The sequence below is a fragment of the Silurus aristotelis genome (assembly GCF_946808225.1).
Source record: "Silurus aristotelis genome assembly, chromosome: 24".
Lineage (NCBI taxonomy): Eukaryota > Metazoa > Chordata > Actinopteri > Siluriformes > Siluridae > Silurus > Silurus aristotelis.
The window spans coordinates 17,714,010-17,729,662 of NC_139597.1; the positions used below are offsets into that span (position 1 = coordinate 17,714,010).

Genomic DNA, 15,653 nt, shown 5'->3' on the forward strand with positions numbered 1-15,653 from the left:
CTCAATTAAGGAAGTGTTTAAGGAGTGGAGACACTGGATGGAAGGAGCCAAGTACCTATTTCAGGTCATTACAGACCATCCAAACTTCAAACATATCAAAGGGGCCAAACGCCTGAATCCGCGACAAGCCAGGTGGGCACTGTTGTTTCTTTAATTTCACAGTTACCTGTCGAATTGGAACGATGAACAGTAAAGTAGATGCCCTTTCACTCCATCGTGATCCCATTGAAAAGACACTCACACCAGACCCTAACCTCCCCCAGTTCACAGGGGTACACCACCATGCTGGGCACAGTAGACCGATTTTCCAAGGCTTGTATTTATCGTATATCGTATTTAAAAAAGATGTTGTGAAGATATTGTATATGACCAGGGAACCCAGTTCACCGCTCAAGTATGGAAAGCAACCAAGCTGATGGTCGGTTGTTGGGGAATAAATTTTTCTTTTTGGGCGGAAGGGGTGGTTGTGAGCGTCGGTCAGTTTTAGTTTTATCCACATCATTGGCTCTAGTCAGAAGGTGTTTTTCAGCTAATTCTTATGTTAAATTAGCAGTGGAGCTCATCGGGAAAAAAAAGAGAAGCTTAGCAAATAAGCACACCAGAAAAAACTGAACACGCTTGTTATTCTTGCTCTTGTTTTTGCAGTTTGTCAGACATGATTGAAAAAAGCTACATAAATCCGTTAGTAATGATCAATTTATTCAAAAATGCCAAGATCCCCCTGATCAATGGGTCGTCCTCGGAGATTCTTAACGGAAGGAGCAAAATTAGAAAAACTAAAATGTGCAAATGATTGTGATTATTCACTGAATAAAATTATAAAATTATACATTTGTTTGTGTTTTATAGGAGTATATTTTTCAACAGTGTCGTGGTACATACTTTACTAATAATCAAAGATGGAGACTTCAGACACAAAGAATGTGTCCCCATCCTCAGAACAACGGTGACCCACCATGTTTTTACATTTTAAAACAGATTCGGCATTAGAAAACTTATAATATACATTAAAAAGTTAAATTAAGTCCTAACATAAGTAAAGATTAGTTAAAATTGTGAATTGTTTATATTATTTACTAAAGGACTGTCTATAATGTTGTACAGTAAACTGCAGGAAGAGAGATCAGAATCAGCAGTGCCCAGCTGTGTTTCCATAAAGAGTGAAAAGTCTCTGGATTTTCCTCTGGTGTTTAAAGATGGAGACACCAAACTTCTGCACAGGTAACATCTGTTGATATCAAGTCTAAACAAAATCCAAGAATAAAGGTAATAAAGAATGAATAAATAATAGTCTATAGTCTATTCATTTCATTTCGTAATGATTCTTTTGGGGACGTGGCTACAAGGAGTGTCTGTTCCCTTTCAGGAACTCCAGCTGCATCAAAACGCTTTGGGAACGCCCCGTGTTGTTCCACCACATGTAAAATCCGGCCAATAGGCAAGTTATGACGTCATCAGCGGGACGACGTCGCGTTAACCAGGAAGCTAAAAAATGGCTGAGCGATGGTAGCGACATTAGCTTCTGTTGTTCAGGTACACGCTTTGTGTGTGAATCTGTGCAGCCATGAGCTTTAAATGCTAGCAGAGTTCCGACTGTGTGTTCCTTCTTGCCCCGCTTCATTCAGGGGGGCGGGGGCGATGGGGGGGTTGGATACACACCGCCGATGTGTTGTTTGCTTAGCTTAGGAGCATGCTCAGTCAGCTCTCTCCCGGGTCAACTGTTAGCATTTTTAGCCCATTGACTTTGACTTGACTTTGACCTGTGGCCCTCCCTCTCACTGAGGCGAAGCGGCGCCGAAGGTCATGGGGCTTGTAGCCGACCTAGCAGAAGGCATGGAGATGGATGAGTTCTCTTCAGCCTCTCCTGCTGGGCCGAGCTCCCGTTTCCCCAGGGAAAGCACCGCTTCAGCAGTTTCTTCTTCCGATGCATGTAATGCAGTGCTCCGGATTTCTTCCTCCGAGGAGGGAGATTTGGATGCTAGCGAACCCACAGACTCCTTACAGCCTGTGCTGTTTGAGGAGCTCCTGGAGGTAGTGATACGGGCCATCGCTAAGCTAGAGATAGCTTAGCCCTATAAAAAGCAGAAGCAACACGATCTCAGAAAGCTGGATGAGCAGATGAGCCTCCATATGAGACCCCTCCAGTGGTGGCTCAGAGACAGAGGGTTCCCCTGAGGGGGCAGCCCACTTCATACTATCAAGGTTTCGAAGCGAGCTTTTTGAACCTTAGCTATATGGAAGGAACATGCGAGAGAATCCGCCAGGATGGAGTACGTCTCCTCTCTGTGGCACCTCGTTGGCCAGGCAGACTGTGGTTTGCCTACCTGCTGTCCCTCCTTGAGGGACCTCCTTGGGAAATTCCTCCCAGGCAGGATCTCCTCTCGCAGGCCAGGGGAACCCTTGGTAACCCCTGCCCAAAGTTATGGAGGCTATGGCTGTGGCCCCTGAGGGGGTGCAGTTTCTAGCAGCTGGTCTCTCTACATGAGGTAGTTGAGACCATCCTTCATTCCAGAGCTCCCTCCACGAGGAGGTTGTATGCCGCTAGATAGCAGCTGTTCTCTATGTGGTGTGAGCACCACCGGTTTGACCCAGTCAACTGTCCGGTTGGGATAGTTCTGGAGTTCTTGCAGGAACAGTTTGCCACAGGTTTGGCTCAGTCCACCTTGAAGGTTTACGTGTCCGTTATCGCAGTTTTTTGTATCCTACCCACAGGGTAGTCGCTAGGGAAACACCCTCTCGTGACACGTTTTCTGCACGGCACCCAGAGGCTGAGGCCTGGGATACGATCCAGAGTGCCTGTGTGGGATTTGGCCGTCGTGTTGGCGGCTCTATCTGAGCCCCCCTTCAAGCCTTTGACCCTTATGTACCTGTCGGGTAAGACTGCCTTTCTTTTGGCGATATCCTCCTTTAAAAAGATCGGGGACCTACAGGCCCTGTCTGTGGCCCCGTCTCTACTGGAGTTTACACCTGGCATGACCAGTGCTTTTCTCTACCCTAGAGCTAGGTATGTACCTAAGATCCCTATGGCTCCCGCACGACCTGTCATGTTGCAGGCATTCTGCCCTCCTCCCTTCCTCCAGACCAGGAGAAATAGAATTGATTGTGTCCAGTGCAAGCACTGGATACGTACCTCCACAGGACAAGTCCTTGGAGGAAGTCGGAGCAGCTGTTTGACTGCTATGGCCCCAATAGGAAAGGTTTTCCGGCCGATAAGCAGACTCTTAGCAGATAGATAGTGGATGCGATTTCCTCTGGTTATGAGTCCTCTGGTCTTCCCACTCCTTTCGGAGTCAAGGCTCATTCGACCTGGAGTATGGCGGCCTTTACGGCCTGGTCTGCGGGGGTGCCCCTACAGGACATATGTAACGCTGCAGGTTGGTCCACCTCTTTGACCTTTGTCAGGTTTTACAACCCCGACATCAGAGCCACTCCCGGGTCCTCTGTCCTGCATGCTGTGGATGCCCAGACACACTAGGCAGGGACTAGTCAGTATGGTGTGATGGAATACTCGTTCCCAAAGCGTTTTGACGCAGCTCGAGTTCCAGAAAGGGAACGTCTCTAGGTTACGCCTGTAACCCTAGTTCCCTGAGGCAACAAGGCACTGCGTCTCGGGCCATACTCCCTGCATCCCTTCAAGCGCTTTCCTTCTCTCTTCTCAGAAGCTAATGTCGCTACCATCGCTCAGCCATTTTGTAGCTCCCTGGTTTATGCAACATCACCCGCCGATGACGTCACGACTTGCCTATTTGCAGGATTTTACATGTGATTCAAAGCATGGACAACGCTGGGCATTTCCAAAGCGTTTTTTGATGCAGCGTCTCGTTCCCTCAGGGAACTAGGGTAACATATGTAACCTGGAGATGTTCACGCTGTAGTTTCTATTCAATCAGATTTTACTCGTTACATCACGTGTTGCCAGGGTCAGAAAAAAAAACTCTGCTATAAGGTGCTTAAAATGAACAGTGTGTAAATACAGTAAGAAAGCTAATGTTTTGTTACAAATAATAAATTAACTTTAAATAAATGTGAAATTAATAATCATACACTAAAACAGTTGCTTTAAAATGTGTATAATATAAAGGGTATGATGTAAATCACCAAAAGCTTGTTTATAATGTTGTACAGTGAACTCCAGGGAGAGAGATCAGAATCACCAACAACCTCCTATATCTCCATGAAGAGTGAAAAATCTTTGGATCTTCCTCTGGTGTTTAAAAATTATGACTTTTTGCTTCTGCACGGGTAAGATCTCACTGTTAATATCACTGCTAAATTAATATTTAAAGGGAAATTCTAGCATTAAACTTGAGTTTAACATGTTTGTTATAGTACAGTATAGTACTCAATATGCAATATAGTTTCACTTCCTGTGTTTAAGTTTTATTTTTCATAACGCCATGATGAACACAAGCTCACCAACAGCATTGTGGAGAAATTCAGCCCCAGTCACCTCTGTGCTCTATAATACTTGTATTCTTCTCTTGGCTTTATCCACATCTGTAAAAGTGTAATAATAAATGATTATGCGACATCACCCGCCGATGACGTCACCACTTGCCTATCGGCAGGATTTTACACGGGATTTAAAGCATGGACAACGCGGGGCATTTCCAAAGCGTTTTGACACAGCATCTATTTCCCTCAGGGAACTAGGGTTACATACGTAACCTAGAGACGTTCACGCTGTAGTTTCTATTCAATCAGATTTTACTCGTTACATCACGTTTTGCCAGGGTCGAAAAAAGAAAAATTCAACGCTATGATGCGTTCAAAATGAACAGTGTGTAAATACAGTAAGTGTCAAGGTTCGGAGAGACGGAATCGGAAACCGAAGTAGCAGAATGAAGGTTTTAATGACGGCACTCAGTAAACTCACATACAACCGTATCGAGCAGTAGTTACTAGAACAGTCACTGTAATGCAAAGAGTCCTTAGGAAAGGCTTAGTCCATGCAGTCTTGGAAAGTCCGAGATCGTTTAAAGGAGGGGTTTATATAGGGCTGAGTGGTTAACGAGCGCCAGGTGCCGGTACTTAGTATGATGGGGATAGACTACGAGTGTGTGCAGTGTCGAGGGACGGCGTGGCAGGCTGTTCCCTGACAGTAAGAAAGCTAAGGTTTTATTACAAATAATAAATTAACCTGAATTGTATAATTTAAATAACTTGAAATTAATAATCATACACTGTAATGGTTGCTTTCAAATGTGTATATGTATGATTTCTGTTGCAACTGGAGTTAGCGAGCTCTCCCTTAACCCAGACTCAACGCGTTACAATGGCTTGTATCTAAACAGTAGCCGACCAAGAAAGTCATTGTTCACTGTCTTCCTCCTTCCTTTCACAAGTTTCAGTTCAGTTCAGTTTATCTTTTTGCATCGTCGTGCGTTTAAAAATCACCATCGGTAAAGCTTTTCTCCCGATGCCGTGCAGCTCAGAACACAGGTGAAGTGTGTTTTCATGCCCGGTTGTTTTCAGAGTGACGAACTATTCGCATTTCCTGTAGACAGTGAGCGGCAGGTCAAACGTCAGAGGAACCTCATCCATATTTATGATGTGGTGTGGCCCGATTTAGTGGGAGCGCATCTGTTGTAATATAAAGAGTTTCATTGGTTCACCTGAACCCGTTCGCAATTTCAGTGTTCTAATGTTTTGGTGCTCAGTTTTTTAGCTTAAAGTTTGTGAAACCGGGAAAAACCCAGGAAAAATCCATAAATAAGCCGCTTTGTTGTTTAAGCCGCAGGGTTCAAAGTGTAGAAAAAAATGTAGCGGCTTATAGTCCGAAAATACGATAAAAACATAATCTATAGTGTATTTGTATAGTCAATTATCAAAAGCTTAATACAGGTGCCCTTTGCAGAGTAACTGTGTTGTAAGTGTACCAACTTGTCCAGTAGCATTTGTCTTATTTTGAACAGAATATTTTGTGCCAAGCTCAAAACCAAAAACATGACTGTAATGTGCTGGCATTAAAATCTATAATGATTAAATGATGTAAAACATACATTAGTAAAATCCAAAAAGAAATAATGTGATCTTAGTCTAATAAATGGACAGCCTGTCTTATGACATCATTTACTTCATCATCTCACAGGCACGACCCAGAAGCTGCTGCTGTAAATGTATTCCAGAAGAAGATCAAATTAAATCTATTAAGGAAGTTTAAGTGTTTGAATGAAGTGATGATATACCAGGGAAACCGAAAACTCCTGAATGAGATCTATACAGAGCTCTACATCACAGAGGGAGACTGTGGAGGAATCAATAAAGAACATGAGGTGAGACAGATTGAAGCAGCATCCAGGAGAACAACAAAAGAGGACACACCAATTAAATGCAATGACATCTTTAAACCTGAATCTAAACAAGACGAACCCATCAGAACCGTGCTGACGAAGGGAATCGCTGGCATCGGAAAAACGGTCTCTGTGCAGAAGTTCATTCTGGACTGGGCTGAAGGGAAAGAAAATCAGGACATTCACCTCATATTTCCACTTCCTTTCAGAGAGCTGAATTTGATGAAGGACCAAAAACTGAGTCTGATGGAGCTTCTTCGTGTCTGTTTTTTTAAGGAAATAAAAGAAATAAAAATTTCCAATTTGGAAAAGGTTCTGTTTATTTTTGATGGATTGGACAAGTGTCGTTTTCCTCTAGATTTCCAGAACACAGTGAGAGTGTGTGATGTAACTGAATCAGCATCAGTGCCTGAGCTGCTGATAAACATGATTAAAGGGAATCTGCTTCCCTCTGCTCTCATCTGGATCACCTCCAGACCAGCAGCAGCTGATCAGATCCCCTCTGAATGTGTTCATCGAGTCACAGAGGTACGAGGATTCAATGATTCACAGAAGGAGGAGTATTTCAGGAAGAGAATCAGTGATCAGATCCTGGCCAATAACATCATCACACACCTGAAGGCATTAAGAAGCCTCTACATCATGTGCCACATCCCAGTCTTCTGCTGGATTTCAGCCACTGTTCTAGAGGGAATGTTGGGTGAAGCAGAGAGTGGAGAAATCCCCAAGACTCTGACTCAAATGTACACACACTTCCTCATCATTCAGACAAACATCATAAGAAAAAAGTTCCCAAAGAAGCAGGAGAGTGATGAAGAAATGCTTCTTAAACTGGGAAAACTGGCTTTTCAGCAGCTGATGAAAGGAAACCTGATCTTCTATGAAGAAGACCTGAGAGTGTGTGGCATTGATGCAGAAGCAGCAGTGTATTCAGGTGTGTGTACAAACATCTTCAGAGAAGAGTCTGGGCTTCAGCAGAGTAAAGTGTACTGCTTTGTTCATCTGAGCATTCAAGAACATCTCGCAGCTCTGTATGTGCACCTGATATTCATAAAGAAAAAACTAAATGTGTTTCAGTACTATGTCCCTGAATGTCAAATATCGGATGTACACAAAAGTGCTGTAGATCAATCTTTAGAAAGTTAGACTGGACATCTGGATCTTTTCCTTCGCTTTCTTTTGGGGCACTCACTGCAGTCCAATGAGAATCTCATAGATGCTTTAGTAAAAACAGACCAGAAAAAGCTCCCAGCACACACAGAAAACGCATGCCCTAATAATACAGACAGGAAGTAGCTCCCAGAGCCTTGAGGAAACATAAATACATAAAAATACATAATAATGATGATCAGTGAAGATCTTCCCGCAGACAAATCCATCAATCTGTTCCACTGTCTGAATGAACTGGGTGATCATTCTCTAGTGGAGATAATCCAACACTACCTGAAATCTGGGAAACAAAGTGAACTCTCTTCCACACAGTGGTCTGCTCTGGTGTTTGTGTTACTGACTTCAGCAGAGAAGCTGGAGGAATTTGACCAGAGTAAATATTTCAGTGGAGATACGATTACAGAAAATGTTCTTCTAAAGGTGATGCCTGTGATTGCAGAATCCAAAAAAGCAATGTAAGTAAAACTGAATATAATTGTTCTATAGTTACAGTGCTAGAAATGTAAAATGCTTTTCAAAATATATACTTTGAGATGTTGACATTCAGATTATACAGGGTGGAGTCAAAAAGATAAATTCAGGATTTAAATATTGCACAAAGAAATGAATGACATTAAGGGGAAAGAAAACACTGCATTCCTGTCAACCAATCAGGCATAACATTATAACATTATAAGCAGTGAAGTGAATAACACTATCTCTTCATAATGACGCCACAATTGCAGCTCATGTGGGATGTTTCCGGGCTGCAGTGGTCAGTATCCTTCAAAAGTGGTCCAAGGAAGGAACACTGGTAAACCGGGTCATGGACAGCCGAGGTTTATTGATGTACGTGGGAAGTGACGACAGACATCCAACAGACGAGTTACTGTAGCTTAAATTTTCTGAAGAAGTTAATGCTAGTTCTGATATTAAGGTGTCAGAATACACAGTGAATTGCAGTTTGCACGGTATAGGGATGCATAGCCATAGATGAGTCAGGGTTCCCATGCTGACTCCTGTCCACTGCCGAAAGCTTCACCAATGTGCACATGAGCATCAGAACTGGACCACAGAGCAATGGATGAAGGTGGCCTAGTCTGATGAATCACATTTTCTTTTACATCAAGTGTATGGCTAGGTGCGTGTGCGTCGCTTACCTGTGGAACACTTGGCACCAGGATGCACTATGGGAAGCAGACAAACTTTTAAGAAAGAGCTCCCCACATCTTTCATTTTGTGTTTTTACTGCAATTGATATCAACAATCACATGTAAAAGCCTCAATATAGCCAAAAGTCATGGGCATAGACTAAGTAAAACTGGACAGTTTTAGACAGTGGGTAAACCTGTGCACATAATTGCCTCAGATAGCCCTGGAATCTAGTGTGGTCTGATTTTGTAGCCTTTCCACATTAAGGTTAATCAACTATTGTATATTGTAGTACCTTACATTTAATTTTATTTTCTTTAGTATCAGATGTGATACATTCGGTGTGACAAGTTTGTCAGCTCTTGTCTCAGTGCTCAACTCAGAAACGTCCAGCCTCAAAGAACTGCATTTGTCTGTGAATACACTGTGAATACACTGGATCTGTCTGAGAATCAAATAGCACACTCACAAATAAAGAGTCTTTCTGCCCTACTGGAGAATCCCCACTGTAATGTTGAGATATTGAGGTAAGATCAGAAATCGTTCAGTAAAATTTTTTTTAACTTGTGATTGTCAATAAAATCCAGTATGACATCATTTACATCATCAAAAATAAAAATCTGGTTATTGTCATCGTTTCTCGCTACAGGCTGCGTAATTGTGGCGTGTCAGAAGAAGGGTGTGCTGTTCTCAGCTCAGCTCTGAGATCTAACCCCTTACACCTGAGAGAACTGGATCTGTCCCAAAATAATTTAGGAGACTTTGGAGTGAAGAGTCTTTCTACTGTACTGGAGAATCCTCACTGTAAACTACAGACACTGAGGTAAGATCATCTCTCTGAGAGTCACACGAGCTGCTCGTCAGCAAAACATTTTCTGAAAGTAAGAATGAGGCAGACATTCAAGGTCCTTAGAAGGAAGATTGTTTCTCAAGCCCAATGCCAAGTCCCAAATGTTCTCTTTGTCGTTCAACTACACCCCCTTCTGCCTGTCTGCCAAATGACGGACTCAAGCGTGTCAGGAGGATCTTCAGGGGACGGCTCGTCGTGTACAACCATGAGAGACAATTATGAAAGCAGAATGCATTAGGTGGAATGGGAATAGAGCCTGAGGTAGGGAATGGGGTTGAGCCTGGAATGGAGTAGGAAGGGGATCTGGAGTTGTCACTTCGACTAATGGCAGGTAGTCTTTTAACTGTTGAGCTGTTGAGAAGCTCAGAGTTCCAGCATGTAAACTGAATGTATGGGCCAGCACAGTGTTGTAACCGCTGCTCTTTTCACCTCAAGGTGGAAAGGAGATCCTGACCAGTTTGACTTTCCTCTGGTTTCTATCAGGACTGGGGTGGTAAGGGGTGAACCCTTTTGCATTTTGCTACCATAGTGAAAACAACCCAGGTTCAGAGAGAGACAAGTAAACAAATAGAAGCACAGATTTAAACACATCAATATACATCACAGAGCTGAAGTTGAAAACAGGATCAATAGGTGTGGCATGAGAGGGGATTACAGTGCATTTTCAGTCCTTAAAATCTTAATAAAAACCAGATTAATAAATTTTTAGCAATTAACAAAATGGAAAGTGAATGAACAGAAGAGAAATCCAAATCCAATTCTTACTTTTGCATACTTTGTTCATTTGTAAAAAAAAAAAAAAAAAAAAAAAAAAAAAATCATGGATTTTGTAGGTTCAGAATCAGGTGTATGATTAGCATTTGTTGGTAGAATCGAATAATTATCAACAGTTTTATATTTAGGTTGAACCACAGTCATTAAATAAAGCAGAAACAGCTGTGTAGGAGCCTGCTACTAAGGTGTGGTTGTATAATACAGTGTCCTGTCACAGGACATACACCTTGGCAAGACTGTGCACAGCAAAAAGACACAAGGTGCTTCAGCAAGGTCTCGCCCAAGCAAATATTTTAAAGCAGACTATAGTTCCAAAATATGCTCTTCAAGCTATTTTGTAAAAGCAGAAATAAATAGGGACTGTAGGTGGTCATCCAAGAAAACTTAATTTAGTGGATTAGAGAAACATCATGCTTGCTTCCTTGCAATTCTAAGTCTAGCAGTGTCCTCAGCAAATAACTGACAGAAATCAGGGGGACCCAGGGGGACCCAGGTACACCCATCTACTGTCTGAAGAAGTCTGGACAGAAGTGATCTTCCTCAAAGAACTGTGGCCAGAAAGCCATACCTCTGACATTGAAACAAGGCTAAGAAACTCTGTAAAAACTGGTGTGCAGAAAAGTGGCAGCAGGTGTCATTTTAATATTAGGTTATAGCAAAAAGAAATGTATGCCAAAGGGCTGAAGAGCAGTGCAGTAATGAGTGTCTGCATGTAACAGAGAAGCATTGTGGAGGTTACTTGCAAGTTTGGGGCTACATTTCTGCGAATGTAGGAATGTCCATTTCTTTGTCGCTCTTTTTCATTTTAAATAAAGATATTCCTACTAGTGCATCATCTTTGAAGTAAGTCTTGAACCAAGATAAAAAAAAATCAACCATGTGCCATTGTGTCTTTCAACAGGTTGTGTGAGTGTAATATCTCAGATGAAGGCTGTGCTGCTCTGGCAAATTTGAGATCAAATCCCTCACACCTGAAAGAACTGAATCTGACAAGCAATAATGTAGGAGACCCAGGAGTTAAGTGTATCTCTGATATACTGGGAAATCCTCACTGTAATCTGGAAACACTGAGGTAAGATCTTCTCTATGAGAGTCACATTACCTGTCAGACTTAAGATGAAGTTGATTATAAATCTCCTGAAGAAGAAGATTGCTTATTGTCACTTTACATTAATAATTTGTCTCTGAGGCTTTGTGTCAGATGTATGGGTCATATGTTCACTAGGTGTAACACCGTGGGTGTGATGAGTGTTTGAAGCACAATTACACCCATGCCAATTAATTGGTTGATGACAAGCACATGGCCTGTGTATGTTGTGTCAAAAGCATCATATAAGACCATCTGCATAATTGAATTGTCATTTTCTTTGTGGGGAAGACACAGCATTTTGTTTCCTACTTAGGGAAGCTAGGTTAAATATGTAACATGGACGTTCCTTTTCTTAAGTTCACTTGACACTGTGTCATTAGCTGATGCTATGGGGAACAATATTAAGCGGCTGGGGATATAAGCTGCTCTGAAGGAGAGGAGCTACCACTGGGCCCACAGGAGGATCTGGCGTGCCAGCCTGTACAGGGGTGTGAACACAGACCCCCCTGGTGGTTGATATACAAGACCTCCGAGTTGTTGTCTGAGCGGACCAACACGTGATGGCCTCTGAGGTCCGGGAGGAGATGCTTCAAAGCCAGAAGCACGGCCAGCATTTTTAGGCAATTGATGTGCCACCGCAGATGGACACCGTCCCATAGACCTAGTGCAGAGTGGCCACTCATCACCGCTCCCCATCCCGTGATTGACGCATCCGTCCTAAACACAATGCGACAACCAGTAACTCCCAACATGGGGCCTTGGAGTAGAAACCTGGGATCGCTCCACGCATCTAAGGCACGTAGGCATCGCCGTGTGACCTTGATCGTAAGGATTGCTCTTCTGAGAGAACCCCAGGGTTCTGAGCCACCACTGAAGGGGTCTTATGTACAGGAGGCAAGCGGAAGGACACACCCAGGGAGAGATAGCGTGCTAGCGTCTCTTCAACCCATAGCATGACACTATAGCCATAATCCCAGAGCCCAGAGACGTTGGAATAAACTGCAGTCTTGGGGCTAAAGGGACGGGACAAGAAAGGCAGAGCCCAGAACCTGGACCAGGACCTCTGTGGCTGCTTTTGCCTGAACATGATGATCTCTGCTTTTCCCTGTTTCTGATAAACCACACATTTTCTTCAGAACTATCATAAAATCAATTTAAATATAATAATAGTCATCTTCTTCTTTTTTCGGCTGCTCCCATTAGGGGTCGCCACAGCGGATCATCTGTCTCCATACCCCCCTGTCCTCTACATCTGCCTCTTTCCCACCAACTACCTGCATGTCTTACCTCACCACATCTATTAACCTCCTCCCTGGTCTTCCTCTTTTCCTCCTACCTGGTGGTTCCATCCTCAGCATTCTCCTACCGATATACCCCATGGTCCCCCCTTTGCACATGTCCAAACCATCTCAATCTCGCCTCCCTCACTTTGTCTCCAAAACGTCCTACATGCGCTGTCCCTCTAATAAACTTGTTTGTAAACTATAATCATAGTAAACACATAAATTACACTTTATTTCAAATATAAATCTTGTAAATGGATATGATCAGAGACGTGATGGTTAAACACAATAAATGCACATTTCCTGCTGTTGATCATGAAGTAACACAATCCAGTTTGTGGTTATTAATTCAGGTGTTTTTCCTTTATTTTCAGAGTGTGATCAACATCATCTGCATGTGTTATGAAAACTCCTGACTTCCTGCATCTCAATTTTTTTTTTTTTTTTTTAGGCAGTTTCAATAGATATCAGGGTGGTGAAATCGAGGTTCATCTAATGAAACCCACTTCTGCTATGTTATATCAATTAGTTGTAATAAGAATTTTATATATATATATATATATAGTAGCAATCAATAAGTAACAGTTTTTGTCGATGTTAATTCTATTTGTTTTAAATAAAATACTAAAAAAGCAACCAAATTAATATACAAACACAACTACAAATAGATTGCCAGGCCTTTCTTACATGACGTTAATGGTGTTTCTGTTATCTCTTGGATATACTGTAATCCCCTATACCAAGTGAGCTATTTGGCAATAAATAGGACAAAATGCATCAAATTTAGCAACTGAATATACAAAAAAAAATACATGGTTTATGGCGTTTTTCACTGCTGAGAAGAGATGAAAAAGTTTTGGGTTTTTTTTGACAAAATGTTTTGAAAGTTGTGTATAGGGTTTAATAGAATTGTTGATAGAATGTTTTTCTTATCTGCACCTACACACAAATTGTAACATATAATCTGCATTAAAAAGTGTATTATAAACCGATTATTGTGTTTTTTTTGTAATTAAACTTTTTGATTGTTCAACAGTCCAAACTTCAAAGTACATCAACATGGCATTCAATAATCATCTTTGCTATTACACATTCAGCCACTAGTCACTATCAGTGGAAAACAATCATAATAAAAGCACATGGAAATTAAACAGTTGTTAATCGTTCCTGCTTATTCTAACCATTTTTATATATTGCCAGAAATGATCCCATGTTTTCTTTATTTCTCCTTCACTTTGCAGTCTCCCCAACATGCTCTCGTACGAAGCAATTTCAATTATCTTATCAATCCAATCTTTCAAGTCTGGGGTTTTGGGGCATTTCCAACTGCGTAAAATCATCCTGTCAGCTGTAATACAACAAATCTTAATTAGGGTAATAAATTTTTTGCTATGTTGGGTACCACTGATTTATCTCCCAGAAGGCATAGTCATGGTTTCACAGGTATATTAGATCCCATCCACTCTTGCATTACTCTCAGAATTTTACACCAAAATGGGTGAACTGGGGAACATTCCCAAATCATATGCAAATAAGTACCCTCTTCTTCCTTACATTATTTCCAGCTATACCCATTCTGTAAAGCTTTGATGGTGTATAATAATATCTATGTACTACTTTGTAATGAAAGAATCTCCCCCTAGCTTCCCTTATGTTCTTACCCACATTAGATATGATGTGCAGCCAATCATTTTCATGGATATCTATCCCCAAGTTATTTTGCCAAATAGTTTTCAGGTTCTTATAGGTATCTGCATTTACATTAAGCATTGATTTGTAACACATATAAGCAGTCTGAACTTCATGTGGCAACTGAAGTTAGGTATAAACAGGGTTATCACTTGTATTCAATTTGCTCTTGGCAAAGTGTCTAATCTGCAGATATTTCCAAAGATTTCCTTGACCCCCAATATTATATATTTTCACCAATTCAGAATATGACATAAAAATAAAATTTTCATACAGATCGCCAATTACAGTTACCCCTTTAAGACGCCATTGTTTCCAAAACACACTTGCTTTACCTATGTAAATTTCAGGATTCGTCCATAATGATGCATATGACTGTCTATAATGTGATGTCCTGCTGTCAGGGATCCACCTGCCCTCGGTAGCTATCAGCTAGCTGCCGCTCCCGGCATTAACGAAAGAGACAGGTGTCTCTCGTTACCGATTCAGTATATAAGCTCTCATTCTCAACTCACCTGTTTCGGACCTACTTTATGGCTATGATGACCGACCTAACCCGAGACTGCCAGCATTCCCTGCTGGTTCTGTGGATTACTCACGTGCCGTGGATTATATACCTTCCCTGTGAATTGTACCTGTTACAAGGATTATACCGGCTTTACGGACTCAACCCACGTTCCGGTTTGTGCCTCTTCCTGACAAATGCGTCGCTCCGTCTCAGAGTTCCTGGCCGCGAAACGCCGCCTGGACGCGAAAGGGATGTTGTACCGCCGCCTGGACGCGAAAGGGATGTCGTACCGCCGCCTGGATGCGAAAGGGACATCAGACCGCTGCCTGGCCGTGAAAGGGATGTCGTACCGCCGCCTGGCAGCGAAAGGGCCGAGGGCATCGCTTAGCCTCTGACCTCCGCCGAGGACGTCGCTCGGCCTCTGAGCTCCGCTGTGTGCATCGCATGGCCTCTGGACTCCGCCGTGGGCGTCGCACGGCCTCTGGACTCCGCCATGGGCATTGCACGGTCTCTGAATCCCTGAATCACGCTCTCTGACTCTGTGTTGTGCTCTGTTTACCTCAATAAACATGATAGAGCTACTCCCGCTTCCGATTCGTGGTCTGTACCCTGACACCTGCACAGTTTACGAATTTTGCTCCAAACATGTCTTGAGTGCATTGTCACTGGATTTGAGTCCCATTTAGCTCCAGAGCATTGTGAAAGAACGTTAATGGGATGAAATAGTGAGGCCAGTTTCTTGATCCAGTCCAACTCAGAATCTGTCTTGTCCCAATGCTTAGCTAGTTTGGCCATTTCAAAAGAAAGATTATACAATCTCACATCAGGTAATCCAAGGACCCCCTTGTCCCTTGGGGAAGTCAAT

At 42.5% G+C, this 15,653-nt stretch overlaps 1 pseudogene across 1 annotated transcript; it reads left to right on the forward strand.

Annotated features, from left to right (window-relative positions):
* Positions 1-36: 36 nt before the first annotated feature.
* LOC310719310 (NLR family CARD domain-containing protein 3-like) lies at positions 37-11,474 on the forward strand (annotated as a pseudogene). The gene is made up of 8 exons (XR_014538270.1): positions 37-132; positions 850-946; positions 1,105-1,221; positions 6,092-7,918; positions 8,916-9,121; positions 9,244-9,417; positions 11,120-11,290; positions 11,444-11,474. The product of XR_014538270.1 is annotated as an NLR family CARD domain-containing protein 3-like (transcript).
* The last annotated feature ends 4,179 nt before the right edge of the window (positions 11,475-15,653 follow it).